Source organism: Cucumis melo, chromosome 3 (assembly GCF_025177605.1).
Source record: "Cucumis melo cultivar AY chromosome 3, USDA_Cmelo_AY_1.0, whole genome shotgun sequence".
NCBI classification, from domain to species: Eukaryota; Viridiplantae; Streptophyta; class Magnoliopsida; order Cucurbitales; family Cucurbitaceae; genus Cucumis; species Cucumis melo.
Window position 1 is genome coordinate 2,250,924 of NC_066859.1, and position 10,066 is coordinate 2,260,989.

At 32.8% G+C, this 10,066-nt stretch overlaps 2 long non-coding RNA genes across 2 annotated transcripts; both read left to right on the forward strand.

Annotated features, from left to right (window-relative positions):
* Positions 1 to 1,092: 1,092 nt before the first annotated feature.
* LOC107990512 (uncharacterized) lies at positions 1,093 to 1,881 on the forward strand. The gene is made up of 3 exons (XR_001762101.2): positions 1,093 to 1,180; positions 1,267 to 1,329; positions 1,602 to 1,881. It is a non-coding gene; the product is annotated as an uncharacterized LOC107990512 (long non-coding RNA).
* A 2,173-nt stretch (positions 1,882 to 4,054) lies between these two features.
* LOC127148393 (uncharacterized) lies at positions 4,055 to 8,374 on the forward strand. Its single transcript, XR_007819356.1, has 3 exons — positions 4,055 to 6,537; positions 6,614 to 7,016; positions 7,189 to 8,374. It is a non-coding gene; the product is annotated as an uncharacterized LOC127148393 (long non-coding RNA).
* Positions 8,375 to 10,066: the final 1,692 nt, after the last annotated feature.

Sequence of the window (10,066 nt, forward strand, 5' to 3'; positions counted from 1 at the left end):
CCATCCTTTTGTGAAAAATGTTAGCCATTTAGGACTTTTATGAAATATATTAGAAAGAAGGGCTAACTAGGTATATAGCAACTTTGAAATTGTGATTTTGAAAAATAGCAAGATCACTGTTTTTTTAATGGAAAATCAAAAAATAATAAGAAATATAAGAATTATGAAACACCAACAATACCCCTACATTAGCCATACACCCTATGTTTAGAAGTAAGAAGAAAAAAAAGTTACACTTTCATCAAACCCTTTTTCCTTTTTGTAACTTCTTCATTATTTTTACTTCTTCTTTTGTCTTTTCTCCTTCATTTTTTCTGTTTTTTTATCTTCCTCTTTGCCTTCAAACCCTTTTTCTGTCCTCTCCCTCAAGAACTCTTTTCTCATTTTTTTTCCTTTTTCCTTCTTTCTTCTTCGTTTTTTTCATTCTTCCTTTTTTTATTCCTTTTTCCTTCTTCAGTCTTTTAGTTCATCGTTCATCCTTCTTCTTCCGTCTTTTAGTTCTTCCTTCTTCCTTCTTCTTCTGTCTTTTGGTTCTTCCTTCTTCAATCTTTTTTTGTCTTTTAGTTGAAGGAAGAAGAAGTTGAAAGAAGCTTAAGAATAACTGAGAAACGTCGACGGTATTTATCTATTTTTGTTCCCGTTTTTCATTTGTATCAACGGTATTTATGCTTTTTAGGAGAGATTTTGGTTCTATTTTCTAATAATTTTTATTATTGAATAATTAAATTACACGAGATTTATGGTATGTTTTATTTTAAAAATAAACACAATAATCTAGCCTATTTTGTTGGAGAAAAACTAAATCAAAGATATTATATATCCTTTTAAAATGATTATTTTCCCATTATTAAAAGGTAGAAAATAGAAGAATATCATGATGAGACGAAGTAATCGATTGAGAGCTTCAGGGATTACTGGAAGAGGACTAGATATTCTGACGAGATATATGAAAGTTTATATAGTTCGAAAGAGGTATTCTGTTTTTAATTGAAAATGTTTGTTCATACATGAACCAAACAATGTAAAAAAAAGTAGTTCTAAATTTCATCCTCTTATGTTATTTATGTTTGGTTATACAGGAAACAAGCACCAAAATGGAAGTGGGGTCAGTTGAAAGAATGAAATTAAAAGAAATGAAGAAGCGAGAAAGATCTGAATTAAAAAAAGATCGAAGACGAAGGTAAAAAAAATTATGATTTAAAATCTAAATCACATTTATCCGACAAAAAATACTATATAGTTTAATATACATACACTATTTTACAGAGGATAAAACAACCAGAAGAAGTTAAAAGAAAGGGAAAAGAAGTTATGGATCAAGAAGACAAGGTACTAGTATTTTTTATTATGTTTTAACTATACCTTGAGCTCATAAGCCAATTATCAAAACTAAAATGATTTGGAGGAGATTTTCCAGCAAAATTCCAAGTAGCTACAAAGATTTTATTAATTTAGGGCCTGGAAACAACAAATTAGAGCATACATACCTGTAATTGTTCACATCATTGGTCTGTGGAGAGTCAAATTCAAAATTATAATTCCTCTTGCTTGATCCCTCTGGAAATTTATTTGATGTGAATGTGGGGATATTTAAAATGTAGGATCATAGTAACGAGATGGAAGATACTGAAAATAATATAGAAGAAAAAGAGCAAAAAGAAAGCAAGAAAGAGATTGGGAACAACCAGAAAGCCATGGAGAAATCATTTCAAAACCAACCTTGAAGGCAAGAGTTAAAAAAGACCTTGAAAGATCAAGGAAGACTAAACATGGTTCAAAAAAAGTTATCAGTATTGGAGAAAGAATTGAGGTTTGTAATAACCCTCTATTATAAGTAATATTTTTTGGAAATATTTTTTAGTTAATTGTATTGAGGGTGGTTGGCTGAATAACTAATATTACGTTCGGATAAATTTAATTATAGATTACTTATTATTGAATTACATATATTTATGTTTGAACTGACCGGATGCATGAGAACTGATTATGTTGTTTATGTTGTGACTGACTGCATAATTATAGATTACCTATTATTGAATATGTTGCTTGCATTGTGATTGGCTGAATAGTTATAGGTTAATTATTCTTGAACTGCATATATTTTTGTTGTGAATAGTTGCATAAATAGAAGAACTACAAATGTTTGTACTGTGACTGGCTGTATAATTATAAATTAATTATTCGAAGTGCATATATTTTTGTTGTGACTGGCTGCATATTCATTATGTCTTTTATTGTTTTAGGATGGATTATACCTTATTCCAATCCAAAAGAGAAATGGACCATTGAGGATAAACCTTGAAACTAAGAAGTAATTGAAAACATCAAGCAAAACCTAGGTGATAGTCTCTTAGAAAAATTTAGGGAAACACCTTTTGGACACTTCCTTGACTTTGCAATTACAAATCAATCCTCCCAATTGTTGATGCATCTTATACAAAAACAATGTAAACCAAAATCTTCCAAAGAATTGAACTTCTCAATAGGAGGAAGAGTGATAAGATTTGATCTTAGAGAATTTGCTTTAATAACATGGCTTAATTGTGGACCTTTACCAAAGATAACCAAGGATGATATCAAGGGAGGGGGTCATATAAAAGACATGTATTTTGATGGAGAAAGCAAAATAATGAGGGTGTATATCAATGTAGGCTTCAAGGTTAGTAAGACTGGAACTGACATTGATAGATTAAAAATGACTCAACTATATTTCTTGGAGAGTTTCCTTTTGCCTAAACGGGATAGTGTATATGTAGACATTGACAATGTGTTGATGGTCGATGATGAAGAACTTTTTAGAACATATCCTTGGGGTAGGTTAGCCTTTGACCTTTTAGTTGATGCAATGCACAAAGCAGCATCTAGTAAGTGTGCTACAGGCATGACATTAGGTGGTTTTGTCTTTCCAATCCTTGCATGGGCTTATAAAGTAATTCCCACTTTGACCTCACGACATAACTGTTTTGCAAAAAGAGTCAGAATGAAGATACCAAGAATAATAAATTGGGCAATTGATAGTCAACCAAAATGGACGGACTTGCAGAAGAAAGGATTTGGATCACCTGAGGTAATGTCTTTTAAGTATTACACTATAATTATTTTTAATAATCAACATCATTTAAATAGTACACAATAATAAACAATTTTTATATATTTTTTTTTATCCTATAGCTTGAAATATGTCCACTTATAACAACAAAAGAAGAACAAACAATGTCATGGTTTGAACCATTCTTGGAGGAAGAAAAAAATTACATCCTTGAAGTTAAAGCAAAACTTCAAAAAAGTAGATCACAGTCGCATGTAGTGGACCTAACAATTAATAGAGGGGGACATTATTCAATTGACAATGATCTTACATTGGAATGGCTAGAAATAATAGAGAAAATCCAAGCGATGAATGAAATATTGAATGAAAATCAACAAGTTTTGATGAAGAACCAAGCCTTACTGAAAATCAAATGGAACAATTGATGGAGAAAATGAATCTGATAGTGAGTAAGATCGAAAAAATAGAAGCGCATGTAGAGGATCAAGTTAACAGCCAACAATTTATGGTATGTAGTATAATTACATCTTAATTACATGATTTATTACATATAAATACTCAATAAAAATGATTACATACTAATGCCTTTAAAATCTAGATAGATAGCCACTGAATTTCAAAAGAGGCTTGATGGTATAGAACAAAAAGAATACGAGAATAAAGAAAATCCAGATGTTAGTACATCTTGTAGGGTGTGAAAATTTCAACCAAGAAAGGATGATGAAATTGAAGGGGATGAAAGGGATAGAAATAAACAACACCAGGCAGTAGCTTCTAATCTAGTCAACAAGGAAATACAACAACCTAATGAAGAAAAAGAATAAAAAACAAAAGGATGTAGAAATACAAGCGAAGAGGTAATAAAATGCAGCATGATCTTGTTTAAATTAATTAGTCAATGATATCTTATAATTTTATGTCATGAAATAGCATGCTATTTTTTATATATCTTGAGCCTATATAAGGCCTATTTAAAATAGAATTTACAAGCAAAGTTTTTCCATCACTAGCACTTTTCACTAGTTCTCTCTATTTTTTATCTACAAGTGGTATCAGAGCCAAGTTATGGCATCTTCTTCTTAACCATTAAATCAACTCCCATTCCTTTATCTTCTACAATAGCTAGCAAGCATAAACAATGGCCTCAGACAACTATGTACAACCAGCAATTCTCCTCTTTGATGGTCATTATAATTATTGGAGCATGTTGATGGAGAATTTCTTGTAGTCCAAAGAGTACTAGACCGTTGTTGAAGCAGGAGTGAATGAACCAGTTGCTGGAGTTGTTCTGTCAGAAGCAGACCAAAAGAAGCTAGAGGAATGAAAATTGAAGGATCTCAAGGTAAAGAATTATTTTTTCCAAGCCATTGATTGTGTCATCCTGGAGACTATTTTGCAAAAAGATACATGCAATTGAATTTGGGATTCCATGAAGAAAAAGTATCAAAGCACAACGACGGTGAAAAGACAGCAACTCGAAGCTCTTCGCAAAGAGTTCGAGATTCTTCAAATGAAGCAAGGTGAGTCCGTGGATGAGTATTTCTCACGGACCTTGGCTATAGTAAACAAGATGCGGATCCGTGGAGAGAAGATTGAAGATGTAGCTATGGTTGAGAAGATTCTTCAGTCGAAGGAAATTTGCATATGTGGTTTGTTCAATTGAATTACAAAGTTCTTTACTTGTGCATGAGTAAAGAATGATGTCAAATACAGGTCCAACTGAAGAACAAGCCTTGAAAACTTCAACTCATGGTGAAAACTCTGTAGGGAGAGGATCAAATAGAGGACGTGGTCGAGGTTGTGGAAGGTGGTCAAGAAAAGGACGAGGTGGTGGGCATGACTAACACAAGCAAACATCTAACAACTCAAGATTTGATAAGTCCAACATTCAATGTTATCGTTGCCATAAGTTTGGTCATTACAAGTCTGAATGCACAACCAAGTCTCAACCATGAAAAAGGAGAGCATTCCAATTTTATAAAGAAACAGGAGCAAGAAACACTATTGATGACGTGCCACCATAACAAGGAGATTAAACCTAACATGTAGCACATAGACACTGGTTGCAGCAATCATATGTGTGGTAACAAATCTCTCTTTTCTCATTTGGATGAAAGTTATCATTCTATCGTGACATTTGGTGATAATTCTAAAGTAAATGTGGTAGGTAAAGGAAATATTCAAATCAAGACCAAAAGAGGCAAAGTTGAAACCATATCAAATGTTTTTTATATTCCTGATTTGAAAAGCAATTTATAGAGTGTTAGACAGCTACAAGAGAAGGGTTATGTCACAACTATTAAAGAAGGTGTCTGTGAGATATATGATCCAAGAAGAGGATTGATAGCTCGTGTTGAAATGGCCATGAACAAGTTGTTCCCACTCAAACTAGAAGGTTTGGAGTTATGTTTCAAGACCAATGTAGATGAAGACCCCACGTGGCTTTGGCATTTGCAACATGCCCACTTGAATTTCAAAGGTTTGCAAGTCTTTTTTAAAAAGCTAATGATGAATGGTCTTCCCCAAATTTCTCCTCCCACAAAAGTATGTGAAGATTGTGTTGTTGGCAAAATCGTGAGAGCTTTCCAAAAGGCAAAGCATGGAGAGCACATAAATCCATGAAGTTGATTCATTCTGACATATGTGGTCCATTAAACCCAATATCAAATGGGAAGAAAAAATATTTTATATCTTTCATTGATGATTTTTTCAGAAAAACTTGGGTTTATTTCTTGTAGAAAAAATCTGAAGCATTCTCAATTTTCAAGAGCTTTAATGCAGTTGTTGAAAATGAAATTGGGAGAAAAATCAAAACCCTTCGAATAGATCGTGGGAGGAGAATACATGTCACATGAATTTGTGATATTTTGTGCTCAGCATCGAATTCAGCATCAGTTGACAGCAGCCTACACACCTCAACAAAATGGTGTTGCTGAAAGGAAAAACCGTACTATCCTCAACATGGTTCGAAGTATGATTGCAAATGGGAGAGTTCCAAAAGATTTCTGGTTAGAAGCAGTAAATTGGGGTGTTCATGTTTTGAATCAAAGTCCCACTTTTTTGGTTAAAAACATGACTCCTCAAAAAGCTTGGGATGGGCATAAAAACCATCAGTTGATCACTTTAAAGTGTTCGGGTGCATTCAATATGCACATGTTCCTCACAAGAAAAGAAGGAAGCTAGATGACAAAGGCATTAGTGAGCAATCAAAGGCTTAAAAACTGTTCAATCCAATCATAGGTAAAATTGTAATTAGCCGAGATGTTATATTTGATGAACTAAACACTTGGAATTGGACGATAGATACTTTAAAGCAACAAATAGTACCTGTGAACCTTGAAGATAGTGATGAATCTTTGTCACCTCAACTTGAAGATTCAGTACAACAATCAGTTGAGCTTAAGGCTATTGAGTCTCAAATAGGAGGTGCATGTTCTTCAAGATCACAACGAGTTAGAAGGAGACCAGCTTGGATGGAAGATTATGAGGTTAGTAGTGATATTTCTGATGAGGCATTTGTCCATTATGCTTTATTATCACAATTTAATCCATTAACTTTTGAAGAAGCTGTAAAAGATATAAAATGGAAGCATGCCATGGATGAAGAGATTAAGTTAATTGAGAAAAACAACACTTGGGAGCTATCAGAACTCCCTAGAGGGCAAAAATCCATTGGTGTTAAATGGGTTTACAAAACGAAGCTGAATAAAAATGGCCAAGTAGACAAATACAAGACTCATCTTGTCGCAAAGGGGTACAAACAAAAAATTGGCATTGAATATACAATGAAGTTTTCGCTCCAGTTGGAAGACATTATACGATTCGAATGGTGGTAGCATTGGCAGTATAAAGCAATTGGAAAAATTTTCAAATGGACGTAAAATCAGCCTTTCTGCATGGCAACTTGAATGAAGAAGTTTACGTAGATCAACCCCCTGGATATGTTCAACAGAGTAATGCAAGAAAGGTATATCACTTGAAGAAGGCTTTGTATGGATTGAAGCAAGCTCCTAGGGCTTGGTACAGTCGAATTGAGGCCTACTTTATTAAAGTTGGATCTGAAAAATGTCTACATGAACATACTCTATTTATTAAATTCCAACATCCAAACAAGATTTTGATAGTATGTTTGTATGTAGATGATCTGATTTACACAGGAAATGACTTGATTATGTTTGAAGAATTCAAGCAGTCCATGATGGCAGAGTTTGAAATGATAGATCTAGGGATGATGCATTACTTTCTCGGCATTGAAGTAATACAATCAGTAGCAGGAATTTTCATCAATCAGAAGAAATATGCATTAGAGATCTTGGACAGGTTTCAAATGGAGAATTGCAACTCAGCCACAACTCCAGTTGAACCTAATTTGAAGCTCACAAAGGACCATGAAGGAAAGAAGGTCAACAGTACTCTTTATAAGCAAATGATTGGAAACTTGATGTACTTAACAGCTACAACGCCTGTATTATGTATGCAATAAGTTTAATTAGCAGGTTTATGGAATCTCTAACTGAGTTTCATCTCCTTGCTGCCAAAAGAATCTTACATTACATAAAAGGGACTTCTGATCTTGGCATACTTTATCAAAGAAGAAGAAAACTAAACCTTGTTGGTTTTAGTGATAGTGATTATGCAGGAGATTTAAATGATAGAAAGAGTACTTCAGGCTACGTTTTCATGCTTGGTTCAGGAGCTATACTTCAGGCTATGTTTTCATGCTTGGTTCAGGAGCTTCATGGTCTTCCAAAAAGCAACCAATTGTCACATTATCTACAACTGAAGCTAAACTTGTAGCAGCAACATCATGTGCATGTCAAGCCATTTGGTTGAGGAACATTCTTGAAAACTTGCACTATAAGCAAGAAGAAGCATATATCACTCATTGTGATAACACAACAACAATCAAGCTCTCAAGGAATCCTGTCTTGCATCGACAAGCAAACATGTTGATGTAAGATACCATTACTTAAGGGATCTTATAAATGATGGAATTATCAACCTAAGCTACCGTAAAAGTGAAGATCAAGTGCCAGATATTTTAACCAAGCCTCTCAAATTATCAACATTCTTAAAGCTTTGAAGCTTACATGGATTTCCTCTACTTCTTTAAACTAAATACTAAATTGCATAGTTTTAGTTTAAGGGAGGGTGTTAAAAATAGGATTGATTGTAATTAGTTTTTTAGTTGGTCGTCTTTAGGTTTCTATTCTTTAGGCTAGTCTTATGGTATTTGTTTGGGTGGTTAGCATGCTATTTTTTATGTATCTTGAGCCTATATAAGACCTATTTAAAATTGAATTTACAAGCAGAGTTTTTCCATCACTAGCACTCTTCACTAGTTCTCTCTATTTTTTATCTACAATATGCACCATCGTTTGATCTTCACTTGAGTCAAGCATAAAGGGATGTGATCAGTAAATATATATTTCCTTTATGATGAAGTCAGTTTGACTTTGGAAACATTAATCTATTTTTTTCTTGGTTTTCATTGATACTTTAGAAAACGTATTAGTGTTTTATTTCTTTATCGGATCACAAAACTTGTTTCTTTTTTATGTAGTTGTTTAGCTTTAAAACCTTTGTATACAATTAATGCAACAAATTTTTAATTTTAATTTCTTTGAACCATTGTTATCAATATGTATGTATATACGTGTGTGTGTGTGTATATATATATATATATATATAGACACACACACACACAAAGTTATCTTTCTACCATAAATTAATTTGAAATTAATAACAAATGTTGAGAAACAGATTATGCATGAAACAAATAACATTGACAAAGTAGTATACATTTAAACAACGTAACCGTTATTACCTAAAACTACACAAAAAGTAAACACATAGAAACATTATTCCACTATAATTATAGTGTAACTATTGTTGTAAATATAAAAGGAAATAAAATTTCAAGTATATATATAATCAGCATAATAAAATTTATAAGAAAAAATGTTCATAAGTACTTAATGTTTCAAACAAATAACAATAGCTGAAAGTGCAAAAAAGAAAAAATCAAACTCAAAATTCATAAGAAAAAAAATTTCATAAGTACTTAATAAATGTTCCAAAAGAATAACAATAGTTGAATGTGCAAATTAAAAAAATAATAATAATAATCAACCTCAACGAGGTATTGGATTTGTACATACTCTTAAATTGTGACCACTGCCCCCACATTAAGGTACTGTCTTCTTATTCTCTAAGCAAGATTTGATCCTCTTTTTTCTTGGCCTCTCAGATGGACATTTGACTTTGGGAGGAAGTATAGGGTCATCATTTGAACTATATAGATTGGAAATTTGTTGCACATTACCAATAGATCGGGTCTTCTTGCTATATAATAAAATTGAATTGGAAATGTGATAAAAATTATGTGTATATGATTCCAGTCCAAGGTTCTGAAAAGATAAGGCACTGTAAGCATGGGAACATGGTATATCATCAAAATCCCAACGACGACAGGAACAATTTCGGGTGAGAATGTTGACCAAATATTGTTTGGTACCACTATGAACTTCAAACTCATGTTGGTTAATGAGATATCTCTGAATAAAAATACCAAAAATTTAAACAAGTGAAATATAAGCATGAAATAAATTAATTAAGTATGTAAACAACTAGTAAATCACTCTCATCCATTGACCTACTATCCTTTAATGCCTATCGTATCATACATTCAACATAAGAGGTTAATGCTGAACGTTGGAAACTAGAATTACTACGACGTTTATAAAACCATCGTTGAATCAAACTTCAAATAAATTCAAGAAGGCCAACAACAGTTAGCTCACTAGCATCCTTAAGAACGTTGTTCAAACATTCATATATATTCATGGTCATCAAGTTGTACCTTTTTTTTGTACAAAATGTCATGCACTACTTATGTTTGCCTAGTCCTTCTAATTCAATCCTTATGAAAGGAGAAATATCATTCAACTGCCTCATGTAATATTCATACTCAATAGTTGTGTAGGCCCTAGCACAACTATAGAATATTTCCTTCAA